Raw genomic sequence first — 12,404 nt, 5'->3', positions numbered from 1 at the left:
GCTGTCCCTGTCGAGGGTTAAAGAACACGTGATTTGGAAGTGGAGGACTTCCTGGCCCCATGTGCTGCTGCTGTGAGCCTCTTCCTTTCAGCATCTTGGGAATCCAAGAGCCTACAAGGCCCCTGAAGTCTCCAGCCCTTCAATCATCCCTGGGGAGGAGGAAGAAATAACCTTCATTCTCACCAGCCCTGCAGAGCCCACAGGAACCACCCCAACCCCGCCCACCCAGTCAGCCCCACAGCTGACCACAGCTGGCCCCAGACCCCTCCCAGAACAGCATGCTGCCCACGTCTCAGCCATTAAACCCCACTGAGCTTCTTTCAGATCACTACAGTTGAACAAAATATTGCCCTGTTCCCAGCTACGCTAAAAGGGCCTAGTAAAGAATAATGGGAAAGATGCTCACAGCCAAAAGCTGCTGTTGATGGCCCTTTAAGCGAGATTTACAGCCGGCATTTAGCAGTGTCCCTGGAACGCTTGCCGGCACCGATCGGTGGGAAGTACGTGCGTGGCGCCTCCCTGGGCCAGCAGGCAGGCCATCCTTCATTCCAGGCAGCAATGCCTGCCCCACACTGTGCTAGCTCCCCCATGGGCCCTGCCCAAGTCCATTAAGCCCCCACCTAGGCTGCCCACTAATAATCTCCACTGTCAGGTTCGTCAGGACAGGGCAAGCAGAGGGATTGAAGGAAGGGGACCTTGAGGTGTGCCAGGATCTGAGAAACTGAGGCAGGGCACAGGTGGAAGCATAGAAGACAGTGGTAGTGGGGAACTCCCTGACAAAGGGTCCTCTTAATTTTTCATTCAACATGCTACTGAGGTTTGAACTCAGAGCCTTGCGCTTGCTAGGCCGGTGCTGTACCACATGAGCCATAGCCCCAACCTTCAACTTGCATTTTTTGAGGCCCTATATGCAGAAAAGCGGGACAGGCAGGGGCACAAAACAAACACATTTGCCCTTGTGAACCTTACTATCTAGCAGGGAAAGAAATAATAACGACCAATATGATAACTTTTGATAAGGGCAGAAAATAAGTTCAGCTTGGGAGCATCTCTAAGGAAGCAGATTCTCCTAAGACAGAAGCCTGCACTGTCCAGGACGGTCACACTTAGCCACATGTAGCTATCGAGCACTGACGTGTGGCCAGTGAAAATGAAATGAGCCAAAAGTGTAAAGCACACACCTAATTTCAAAGTCCTAGAACAAAAACAAAATGATAGAAAATCTCTCAATGATTTTTCCATTGGTTGCATGTTGAAATAAAATTTTGAATGAATTGAACTAAGCAAAATGTATTGTCAAAAGTAATTTCACTTGTTTTTACTTCTTTTTAACATGATCTCTAGAACATTTTCAAGGACATACACGGCTCACATTTGTGGCTGACTGTGTCTAAGGATAGTACTGGCCCAAATAATGGATGGGAATTTACCAGGTGAGGGGTGGATGGAGGGTAGTCCAGCAAATGAGAATTTCATGATGAAATCTACCCAACCATGAGGAAGTCAGCGGTCTGGACCCCTCACAAGTACACTGAGCTCCAGGCACAGAAACTGAGGCAGAAATCCTCTTTTAGCTTATGCAAACACAGTGGGTGTCTGGAGCAGGATGAAGCTCAGGAAATAGCTGGTGCATGAAGCCCACTCTGGGACAATGAGTGTCTAGCTGGACAAGTCACTCCAGGTCCCAGTTAAGGCTCTGCCTAGGTTTTCTCCCACCATTGGCTCCAGCATCATGACTTCTGGCTACCCTATGAACTTTCTGTGAGCTTATTCTCACAGGAATAAGGAACTGAAGGAATTCCTTCAGTTCTGCATAACAGGCCCCAAAATGTGGCTGACCTTTCCCTGCTGACTAGGATAAACAGTTCTACTTGTTAGATATGCAGTTACCATTGCAACCCTCCACAATTCCAATTCAAGGACTCACCATGAGTATGGCACTGTGCTCTGTGCCTCATTTGTATTCTTATTTACACCTCTATTAGATAGATGCTCAATGGCTAAGCATACAATGGAAACATGTCTTTCTACACTAAGGTGTTTGGGTTTCTTCTTCCTTTCTTCGTTTTCTTAATCCAAAAAAATGCCTAGAACAAAAATGGTCAATTGGTTTCATTTCATATGTCACCTCCAATAGATTGGTAAGGACTGCTAAAAGTACTATGTTGAAAAGGATTCAGAAGTGCAATAGAAAAAAGTGGCTGTGATTGATTAATCATGTTTTCCATGGAAGTCTGCATACTCAGTGTTTGCCAACCTCTATGTAGGTTTAGGTCAAATCCTATAACCACTGGTAAGACTGTGTCCAAAGCAGATATATATGCTAGAACTCAATTTATATACCCAATAGCTCATGAGAGTGTGTAGTGGCTTCATTTGACAGCAGGGAGACATTGTGACATGTTCCCAAAACAGTACACTTGGATCTCAGAAATGTTACAGGGGGAGAATGCTGCAGGGCTGTGCAATTCGACCACATCAGGACTACATGCTGTAAGGAGACATTACTATTGTGAGTTCATCCCAAAGAAAAAAGGCAGCCAGCAGGAAGAAAGGTTCCAAAACTGCATTATATGAAAGTTAATAGAACGGACTGCTTATGGGGAGTCATGGACTTTGTCTTCAATGGAGGAGCAGACTTCACTAGTTCAATGAACATTAAGCAAATAACCTACTGTGTGCCAGGCACTGTGCCAGGCTCTGAGCATACAGCAGAGGGATATAGGAGGTCTTTCCCTGGCCCCTCCAAACACAGTTGGGTCCTCTTCACCCTGCTCTGCATCCCAAGAGGACAACCTCAGTGAACATATCAATGGATTCCCTGGCCCTTTTGCTTCCAGCTAGGCCCAGCAGTATAGGTCCAAAGGCAAAAGGTCAGTGAGGCTGGTATTCACCAGACTGCTACCAGTTGGCTTGATCTAAGGCCTCAGCTTCTTTCAGGCACCCTCTCCTCTCTGATCCCTCCAGTACCACTTCCCTCATCTCATCATTGGATCAGTCACAGCTTCCTGCTACCCCAGCGACTGCATCAACCTTTGTGGATTCTCCTAACCACCTCACACCCATACAAATAGCTCATTGGTTAAACTCAAACTATGGAAATAAATTGTGACATCCATTTATTTCCACAACACTTCCTAACCATGTGTCTACAACAGGCGAGGAAACTGCTGTGAGTGGAGCTTACAATCTGGCAGAGAAGACAAATGATAAATAGGTGAACAAGCAAATACAACACCAGTTGTGGTGAGTGTAGTAAAAATAAGAAGCTAGTGCAGTAGGCAGCAGCATGAGGGATACCAAATGCAATCAGACGATCAGAGGGCTCCTGAGAATCTGGCATTAACCTGAGATCTGTAGGATAACAGTCAGTTGGGATAAGAATTGTTCTGTTGTGACCAAGGGGTCACAACACTCAAATATAGAGGAAGTTGACCAAGGAGATAGTGAGGTCCCCTCAGAAGTTCAACAGAGGTGAGAGGGTTCTTTGGTGGTAGCTATTCCAGAGCAAGGATGAGTTTCCTGGAAAAGAGGGAGCAAGTAGTATGCTGGAGCTAACTTGTTCAGGAAGGTCTCTCCATCCCTCTCATGTCTATCCTGAATCTTGGTACAGTACCACATCTGCCAGTCACATAGTTTTGGAGAACAGAGGGGTAAGAGTACTAAATGGTGCATAACAGGAGACGGGCAAAATTTTCACTGTTCTATACCAATTCTGTGATGGTGAGAGGGAGAAATGAGGGCCAAATCTCTGAGCAAAAGGCAGTTTTAGTGCACAGTACCTCTGCCCACTGCCAACAAGGCAGTCAGGTTTCAAGAATCTGCCTCAGTCACTAAGACAGAGAGAAGAACAAAGAGAATTCTACTCTGTTGAAATAAGGGGAGGACTAGACCCCCTTCTTCTTCAAAATCTGGAATCTCAGGGATCTCAAACCCACTGGATCCCAATGCCAGACATGCACTCAGTGCACTTAGAAGACTGGTTGAAGTCCCAGTGCTGAGACCCTGTGTGCAATGGTCTGGACATAACGAGAAGTCCAGATTGAAAATGACTGCTAAGAACGAGTTGAATGGACTGAAGCCAGCAAATAGAAACATGGTGGACCCTGAGCAATTGTTAAAACGACATCTATCTGAAGAAAGACTCCCTAAATTAGTCAAACTTTTTCAGTAAATCACAATTGTTCAGGAGCGTGAGTCTCATGGAGTCCCCATCTCTATTGGAAGAGGGTCCAATCCCTTACATCATAGGTGGTCTGGGAATATGCACACTTAATAGGCTCTTAAGTTCATTGGAGACTGTTTTAGGCAAAGTGCTAATTACCCAGATTACTCCAGAAATCACTTCTAAACTCCAACCCCTGCTTGAGTGTATGGGGAGTCAGCACTCTGGACAGAGGCAACTGCTAGCTCACATCCTCCTGGGTGCCACCTTTAGTTTTGGAAAATGAAAGCAGTGCCCAGGGCCAGATGAGACGTAACTAGAAAACTGAGATGACTGATCAATGGTGAACAGAGTGGGGGAAGATTAGTACCAAACTAGAAGAATGAGGACTTTAAAGTGAAGAAATGGGGTCCAAAGAAGGAAGGTGGGAAAATGTATACTTCAGCTCCACTGCAGTTGTCTGAGGAAGAGAAGGGAGAAAAGATGGACTTTGGTCTTTGATATTTCAGCACTTATGCTTTCTGAGTATTGTAGATTCATGTCAGTGATCTATTTGTTTGCTTTTCTTCTGCTTTGTTTGGAAGGAAGGGGTTGTTTTGTTTTGGCAGTGCTAGAAACCAAACCCATGACCTCATGCATGCTTGGCAAGCACTCGACCACTGAGCTACACTTCCAGCCCTAGAGTCATTTAATCCTGCAATCATCAGGATGTAATGTGATGAAATCAGTATTATTGCCATGTTATTTATATATATATATGTATATATATATGTATATATATATGTATATATATACGTATATATATATATATATTTATATATATTTAAGATTCATTGAGGAGAGCTGACCTGCTTACCCTGTACCACCCATTGGATATCATTGGCCTCTTACCAAAAATAGCCTAGGGAATTTCACATTATCAACTCTGAGGAAGGAGACAGGAGTCCAACTCCATAGAAAGGATGGACTAGGGAAAGGCAGGTAATCATAATTTTGAAAAACAAATAGAATTTCTTCCTTCTAGAAATATTTGAGTGTTTAATATATTCCGGACGCTCTCCTGAACTCTGAGGACACAAAAGTGAAGTTTTGAAAGACACAGTCATTAACTTCATAAAGTTTACATCTAGACCAAAATGGCAAATTAATACCATCTGTGCCATGACTCCCCCTGCTACACCCCTGACAGATATCTCTAATAAACCCAATCATCCTTTCCACTGAGCCCCAGTTTGTCCTCAAAATCTCTTTCAGATGGTGACAGCCAATCAATTGAGAGCAGCATGTAGAGTGAAAATCTTTTGCCATCTCTGATTTGGACTTAGAGGTTTAGACCAGGATTTTATGAGGACCTCCTACATTCAAACAAAAAAAGAGGACTCAAGACTGCTGTTTAGAGCCCCTCATCAGTGTTCAAAGTTCAGGAGCAGAGAAACACTGGGGAGAATTATCGCTCTGCAGGAGCAAGAGGTCCACTGCCTCCTGGGCCAGTCTGTGCTCCCTCCACCTGCCAGGCTGCCTATCCAGCCCCTACCCTGAATTCCTGCTTCTGTGCTCCAATGCCCTCTGAGTATCTTCAGGAGGTGTGGGAGGAAAAGAAAATACCCGTTTCATTTCTGCTGCCACCATGGAGAAGACATGGGTCACTGCTCTGCCTGGGCCTCAGGCCTTCCCCAGGTTAAGTGTCCATCTCTTGATCACTCAGACAAGCTTTCACTCAGGACTAGTGCCTGTTACCAAACCTGCCATCTCTAGAGCCATGGTTTCAAATTGTGCTCCATATGAGGGGCACTGGGGAACTTTGACAACTTCACTGCCCCGCCCCATCCCAGACCAATTACTCAGCCTCAGTCTGAGGGCAGAGCTACCAAAAACTTGCTCAGAGTCGAGTCAGCGCTGTGAGGTGACGTCCGAGGCAGAGACAGGCGGCCGGCTTGCCAGCTGCTCACCCTCCAAACCCCATCCCCTGCCGGGCTCAGCACCGAGCTCTGCCAGGCCTGCTCCCCAAGGCGTCGGATCCTCCAAATAAAAACAGGCAGCCAGAGTTCAGGGCCCGCTGGCGTTCTCCCAGTAAGCACCTTTTGTTCCCGGCTCAGAGCTGTTAATTAAAGAGCCGTGATTAATGAGGAAGCACTCCCAGTCCCCATCTAGGATGAGAGGTCCTGGGGATGCTGACTTTGCTGGAGGAATCTGCAGTCAGATTCCAACTGGAGCTATTTATAGTCCAAGCTCTGGTAAGACTGGGACAAAGATGGCCCTCCTCCTCCCCCTCCTCTTCCTCACCTCTCCTCCCCCACCATCACATCACAATGGAACATCAAGATGGGGATATTTATTGAGGAAGAATACTTAAAGGAGTAAATCTTAGCACACATCCATTCATATTAATTCATTCCTCTGACACATATTTATTAAATGCCTACTAAGCGCTGGACTCCAGGCCAGTTGTCAGGGTCCCAACTCTGGTTAAGAGCAGCATGGTCCTGTTCCAGTCAGGTTCACACTCCAGGGAAAGATATGACATTAGGTGGACAACTGTAAGTAGGGGCTAGTGCTCTGCAGGAAAGGACCAAGTCTTCAGGGGTGTATTGAAAAAAGACTTCTGCAAACCCTTCCTACCTGTGGGTTATCACTACTCTCACCCTTAACAAGGATCCATCCATTGTGTAAAGAATCCAAAGTCAAAATCAAGTGTGGCAGAGACTGCTGTACCTTTCCAAACCCAGTTCCTCTTCTTCCTGTATGTACAGTTTCTCCTATGGGTTATTCATAGTGACCAAGTTCCAACCAGTGGAACAAGAAAAGTAATGCCTACCACTCCTGCAGGTGGTCCACAGCACCCCATCTATGCTTTGCCCTCTAAGCCCTAGCTGATGAAATCCAGGTGACCCTGGAAGCCTTGTGTTGAAGGCACAGAGGTTCTAGAAGCCTGGATCCCTGCATGGCTTTGTGGAGCAGACCATCCCAAGTCTGCCACCAGGTGAACTTTTTGTAAGTAAGAAATAAACTTCACCCAGCACTCAGGAGGCTGAAGCAGGAGGATCATCAGTTCAAGGCCAGCCTGGGCTACATATTGAGATCCTGTAAAGAAAGAAAGAAAAGGAAGAGAAGGGAAGGGGAGGGGAGGGAAGGGGAGAGAAGGGGAGGGAAGGGGAGGGAAGGGAAGGGAAGGGAAGGGAAGGGAAAGAGAGAGAAGGGGAGAAAAAGAGAGGAGAGCAGAAAGGAGAGGAGAAGAGGGGGAGGGGAGGGGAGGGGAGGAGAGAAAGGAAGATCACTATGAATTCTGGAAATGTCAGGATTTACCTGTTACATCAGCTACCCTCACCTAAGTTAGAGGCAGGAAAAAGAAAGGACCAGGTCCTGGGATGTGGCTGTGCTGATCAATCTAATAAATCCTCTTTCATAATTCTATATAGATACTTCTGTTCTGCTAAAAGACCCTGATACAAGGGAAAGTTGGGAGATAGGCGGACAGTCCATTAAGCAGAAGTACTTGGTGCTCTAAGATTGGGTGAAGTGAGTATTTGAGAAGGTTCTTTCATTGATTACATCAGCACCTGATGTTTGGTAGGCTGGGTCTGAGTCAGGCTTTCAACATACATTCCTATCACTATTTCTCTATCACCTCCCCCCTCCATCCTCCAGCCCTTATGAATTTAATTTAGGACATCTCAGAATTTTTCTCTTGTCACTCCTTAAAACGTTTGAGCAATAAGCACCATTGGGAGTGAAGGGCAAGGATACGCATTGTCCTCAGATACCTCAGTCAGGTCTTGCTCACAGAGTTGCTAAGAATCAGCCCTAAAACACCCCCTAGTCCTGGTCCTCTTGAGGCTAGAACCAAGGTGACCCCTTCCTGCAATGGGGGATCCAGAGGGAGCAAGCTGTAGAGATACCTTCCTGGAGTCAGCTTACATGGGGCTGGAAAAACCACTGGAGAAACAAGGAAGCTGAGGAGCTGGGGTTTTTATCCTCCCTTTCCAAGGTCACTGACTGGGGCTGCTCCCCAGCACACTAACCTTTGGCACTTCCAGTATGCCTGCATGCAGTTGGAGAGAAAGCCTGGACTGGTTTAAGAGCAAGGCTCCATCAGCAGGAAGCAGAACATGGGGAGACCATGTGGAATGGGTTCTGAGAGGCCCCACTGGACTCCCATCTCCTTCCCTTCCCCGCCAACCAGGAGCTCCCTGAAAGATCCCAGGAGGAGGAGAGAATGCCCTGGAGTCAGACTGAGAAAATGTGGTCTACATCCTGGGTCTCAACTCTTTCTCCATAAAGTGGGTGCATAGAAGTACCATAGCATAATGTGTGACATATGGACAACAAAGAGCTTCAAATTTACATGCTTCTCCAAGTGGAAAGAGCAGGAAGGAGGACGGAAAGGCCCCGAGTCAATGAGTGATTGGTGAGTCAACCAAGCCCGACCACCTTATCCCAAGCACCTCAACATCCAAGCTCACAAATTCCCCTAGCTGTTTAAGACAATTTTAATTTTTTTGTTACTTGCAACTAAAAGCATTCTGACTCTCAGCTGTAAAAGGGAAGCATCACTCATTTCTCAAAGACGATTTAGCAAATGGAACAATCATAATAATTAGATTTCCATGGTGGCCACATGAGCCTGCATCTAAGGAGTCATTCGAATGGCTTAAGAACAGCAATTTGCAAAGCTACATCTCTCTTTACAGAGCTGGGGTGCACTCATTTTACTCAAGTGGTTCCCACATCTTTTGGAGATATCAAACTCTCTGTGTAACGTTACTCAAAAGCCCAGTGCCCCATGTGGATGCAAGATGACAGCAGTTTTGCTACTTCTGAGCCCAGCAAGTTTCTAAGGAGGTTTGCTCACAGGCTGCTCTGGTCAGCTTTGCCCTGCTAAGTGTTGCAGAGAGGTTTGTTAAGCGTGTCCATGGGGGTTAACAGACCACCCCACTCAAGGGAGAGGGAATGAAGGGCCTTCAGACCTAAGGAAGGGAAGGAAGAAGGCCGGTGCTTGGTCCAAGGCTAAAAATGTGACCTTCTCCCCAGCACTCCAAAACTTCAGCAAAAACCCAGCTCCCCAGGCTTTGGAGGCCAGGTGTAAGAGCAGATGCAGAAATCAAAGAGGCCCAAGTGTCAGAGGCTGCTCCAAAGAGGAGCAGATCACACAGTACTTAGGGGCACATCTGGAATTCAAATACAGGTGTGCTTAATCCCAATGCACTGTTTTGCATGCCCTCTACCTGCAGTGTCCTTAGTCACCCTGACACTCCTACCACCCACCCAGTTCTCTCATTGCTTTCCAGCCTTGTCCCCAGGGAAGCCGCTGATCCTCATGTTTAGGGATGGAGAATCCAAAGGTCAGTGAGACTAAGTAAGCCTAAGATCTGAAACTGTGTGGTGAGGAAAGAGAAAGAGAGACAGAGACAGTCCTTCCAGAGCTGCTGCCCTTCAGGCCCTGCTCTGGGAAACTCCACTGCTCTGCTCAGAAGCCCTTTCTGTAACCACTTCCTTTTCTCTTTACACTTCCCTGGCTCCTGGTTTTGGGCAGGTGAAGGATGGTCATAGGACACCTGTCCTAGGCCAAACCCACAGAAGCTGTCCCTGAGACCAGGATCTGAAAGCAAATGGTTTATTTAGGAGGTGATCCCATGAAAGGTTTCAGGCACTGGAGAGTGAGACAGGGGACAGAAGACAATACTCTGTGGCAACTGGGGTTCCCTCCACTGGGAACCTCTAGGAGGTGGGATTGATCAAGCCTCAGACTATCCCACTGGAGAAACAAGGAAGCTGAGGAGCTGGGGTTTTTATCCTCCCATTCCAAGGTCACTGACTGGGGCTGCTCCCCAGCACACTAACCTTTGGCACTTCCAGTATGCCTGCATGCAGTTGGAGAGAAAGCCTGGACTGGATTAAGAGCAAGGCTCCATCAGCAGGAAGCAGAACACAGGGAGGCCATGTGGAATGGGCACTGAGAGACCCCCATAGACTCCCATCTCCTTCCCTTTCCCACCAACCAGGAGCTCCCTGAAAGATCCCAGTCCCATCTTTTTACCCTACCTCATGCTCTATCTGTAACCTCATGGCTCAGAGCTTGGACCTGGAGACAGACCGCCTGGAGCTCACACAGCTTACACAGCAGAATGAGAGCCTCCCAAAAACTCCATCCCCTTCTCTGCAATGTGGCATTCATGGTTCCCAGGTCACAGAGTTGTTATGAGTTGGACAGGATAATGTACAGACTGCTCCTAGCACAGGGCTTGTGCACAGTAAGCACCTGTGAAGTGTTGGCACTGTCACCCAGGGCTGTTACACACAGCTGTGAAGGTTGACCCCGTACCAGGCAGCTAGCCAAGGGCCTTACTCCAAGTGCAGCTGGACTCCACCAGAGCTGCACCCCCACCACCCATGCACCTCCATGGGGCTGCACGGTCTCAGAGGAAGGTGTGCCTCTTTCTCTTTGGCCACCAAAGGGAACACCTTCCATCACCTATTTGTCTGATTCTAATTCTCAGAAGATATCACCTGGGTTTCTGGTGGCTGTGAATGTTATTGTTGTCATTGTTATTGCTGCTGTTCTTATAAGCTAATGAATTCACGGAAGGTAATATTTAAAGAGTAGAAAATGTAAGACAGTGTTTTAACGACTGCTCTGTTTGACCAGAGCATCTCTCCAGTAGAACGGGACAACTTAGCTATTTTAGTCATGGATCCTCCATCCCTCTACATCACAGGGACTGTGGTAAATCTACCTTCTGGGGACAGAAGAATCCAAGAGCCCTTGGACGGTGATATGTGTGCCAGCCACAATTCCTGACACACCAGGTGGACAAAGATAAAGGCGATTTCATGGATTTCTGATGATGTTCCTTACCCAGGATTCCTGGAGGAATGTCTTGCCTTTTCTGGCCCTGCACCCTTAGTTCCCAGGAGGGCTGGAGGGAGGCTTCAGACTCATTGAGAAATGATCTAAACAATGGAGAAAGTAGAGAGGGTGCAAGATTGAGTGGGGCAATGTTTTCCCTGTGCCACCCAGGAGGCTCTCTATTTGCCCCTCTGCACTCTGTAAAGACTGCCAGCCTGGTCACACAGTCTCTTTTCTCTGCTTAGTCATGAAGGGCTCATAGTCCATCTGCATGGCCCCAGGTTCCTGCTCCAGCCCCTCCAGTTGCTCTGTGTCCACCCTGAGCAGCCTCAAAACCCCTTGCATTTGCCCAGTATTCAAGTGCTCCAACAGGTCACATTGCCTCTGAGAACAAGCATCACAAATTTCCTTTGTGCCAGTTCAAAGCCTAAGCTTACCTGATGTTTAAAACTGATGAATTCCATTTTGCAATTGAAAGAGCCCTTTCTAATTCTCTTGCTGCCAACCTCAGAATGGTTTCCCAAAGCATTCTCACTCAGTGCCCGCCCCAGGAAGGCAGCCTAGAGTTCCTCTCCTGCACATGCGTGGATCCACATCCCTCCCTCTCCAGTTGCCAGTCCCAGCCTTGCATCATCAGAGAACAGAGTGCACAGTGGGAGGCAGAGCTCATTCTCTAAAGACTTCCTCTGCCCCATGGAACTACCCTCCCCTGTCCAGAGCCAAACCTCCAGCTCTGTCCCTGGATTATCTGGCTAGGACAGCTCCCCACTCCGTCCAAAACAACTAAGCAAGGCATTGGGTCAGGGCTGAACTTCTCACTCCAACCCCCACACACAGACATACCAGCCTCCCTTCACCCTCCCTCCAAAGTCTCTACAGTCTCCCCTCCTTTGAGCAGACCCTCCAAAAGACCAGTGCAAACATAGATGTTACTTGGGGCTGGAGCCCTGTTTGTGCATGCATGCTCACACACACACTTGCACAATCACAGGGACTCACACAACCTGCACATCCACATAGCCACCGAAGCTCTAGTCATAGACGAAGAACAACCATTACATGACCTGTACCCAAACGCACCACCCACACACACATCGTATTTATTCCCTAGCTCCCATACATACACAGGACCAGGACAAGGTGGCATACATGTGGACAAGGCTGCACACACATACACAATGCACATATGCAAGCACACGAACACCCAGCCAGATGCACATACATGATACATCTTGGGCGCGCACATACCCACCCACACTCAATGTGCTCTCAAGACCCAGATGAGGATGGAGTTGTGCTCAAGACCGGCTGGGCGGCTGCGGATGTTCCAGTGGAGAACCAGAGTAATTAGAGCTTTAATTAAAGTCTTCTCGCTGCTCACTGGCCACAAGGACC

Source organism: Castor canadensis, chromosome 5 (assembly GCF_047511655.1).
Source record: "Castor canadensis chromosome 5, mCasCan1.hap1v2, whole genome shotgun sequence".
In the NCBI taxonomy this organism is placed as follows: Eukaryota; Metazoa; Chordata; class Mammalia; order Rodentia; family Castoridae; genus Castor; species Castor canadensis.
Note: the sequence above shows the minus strand (reverse complement) of the source record.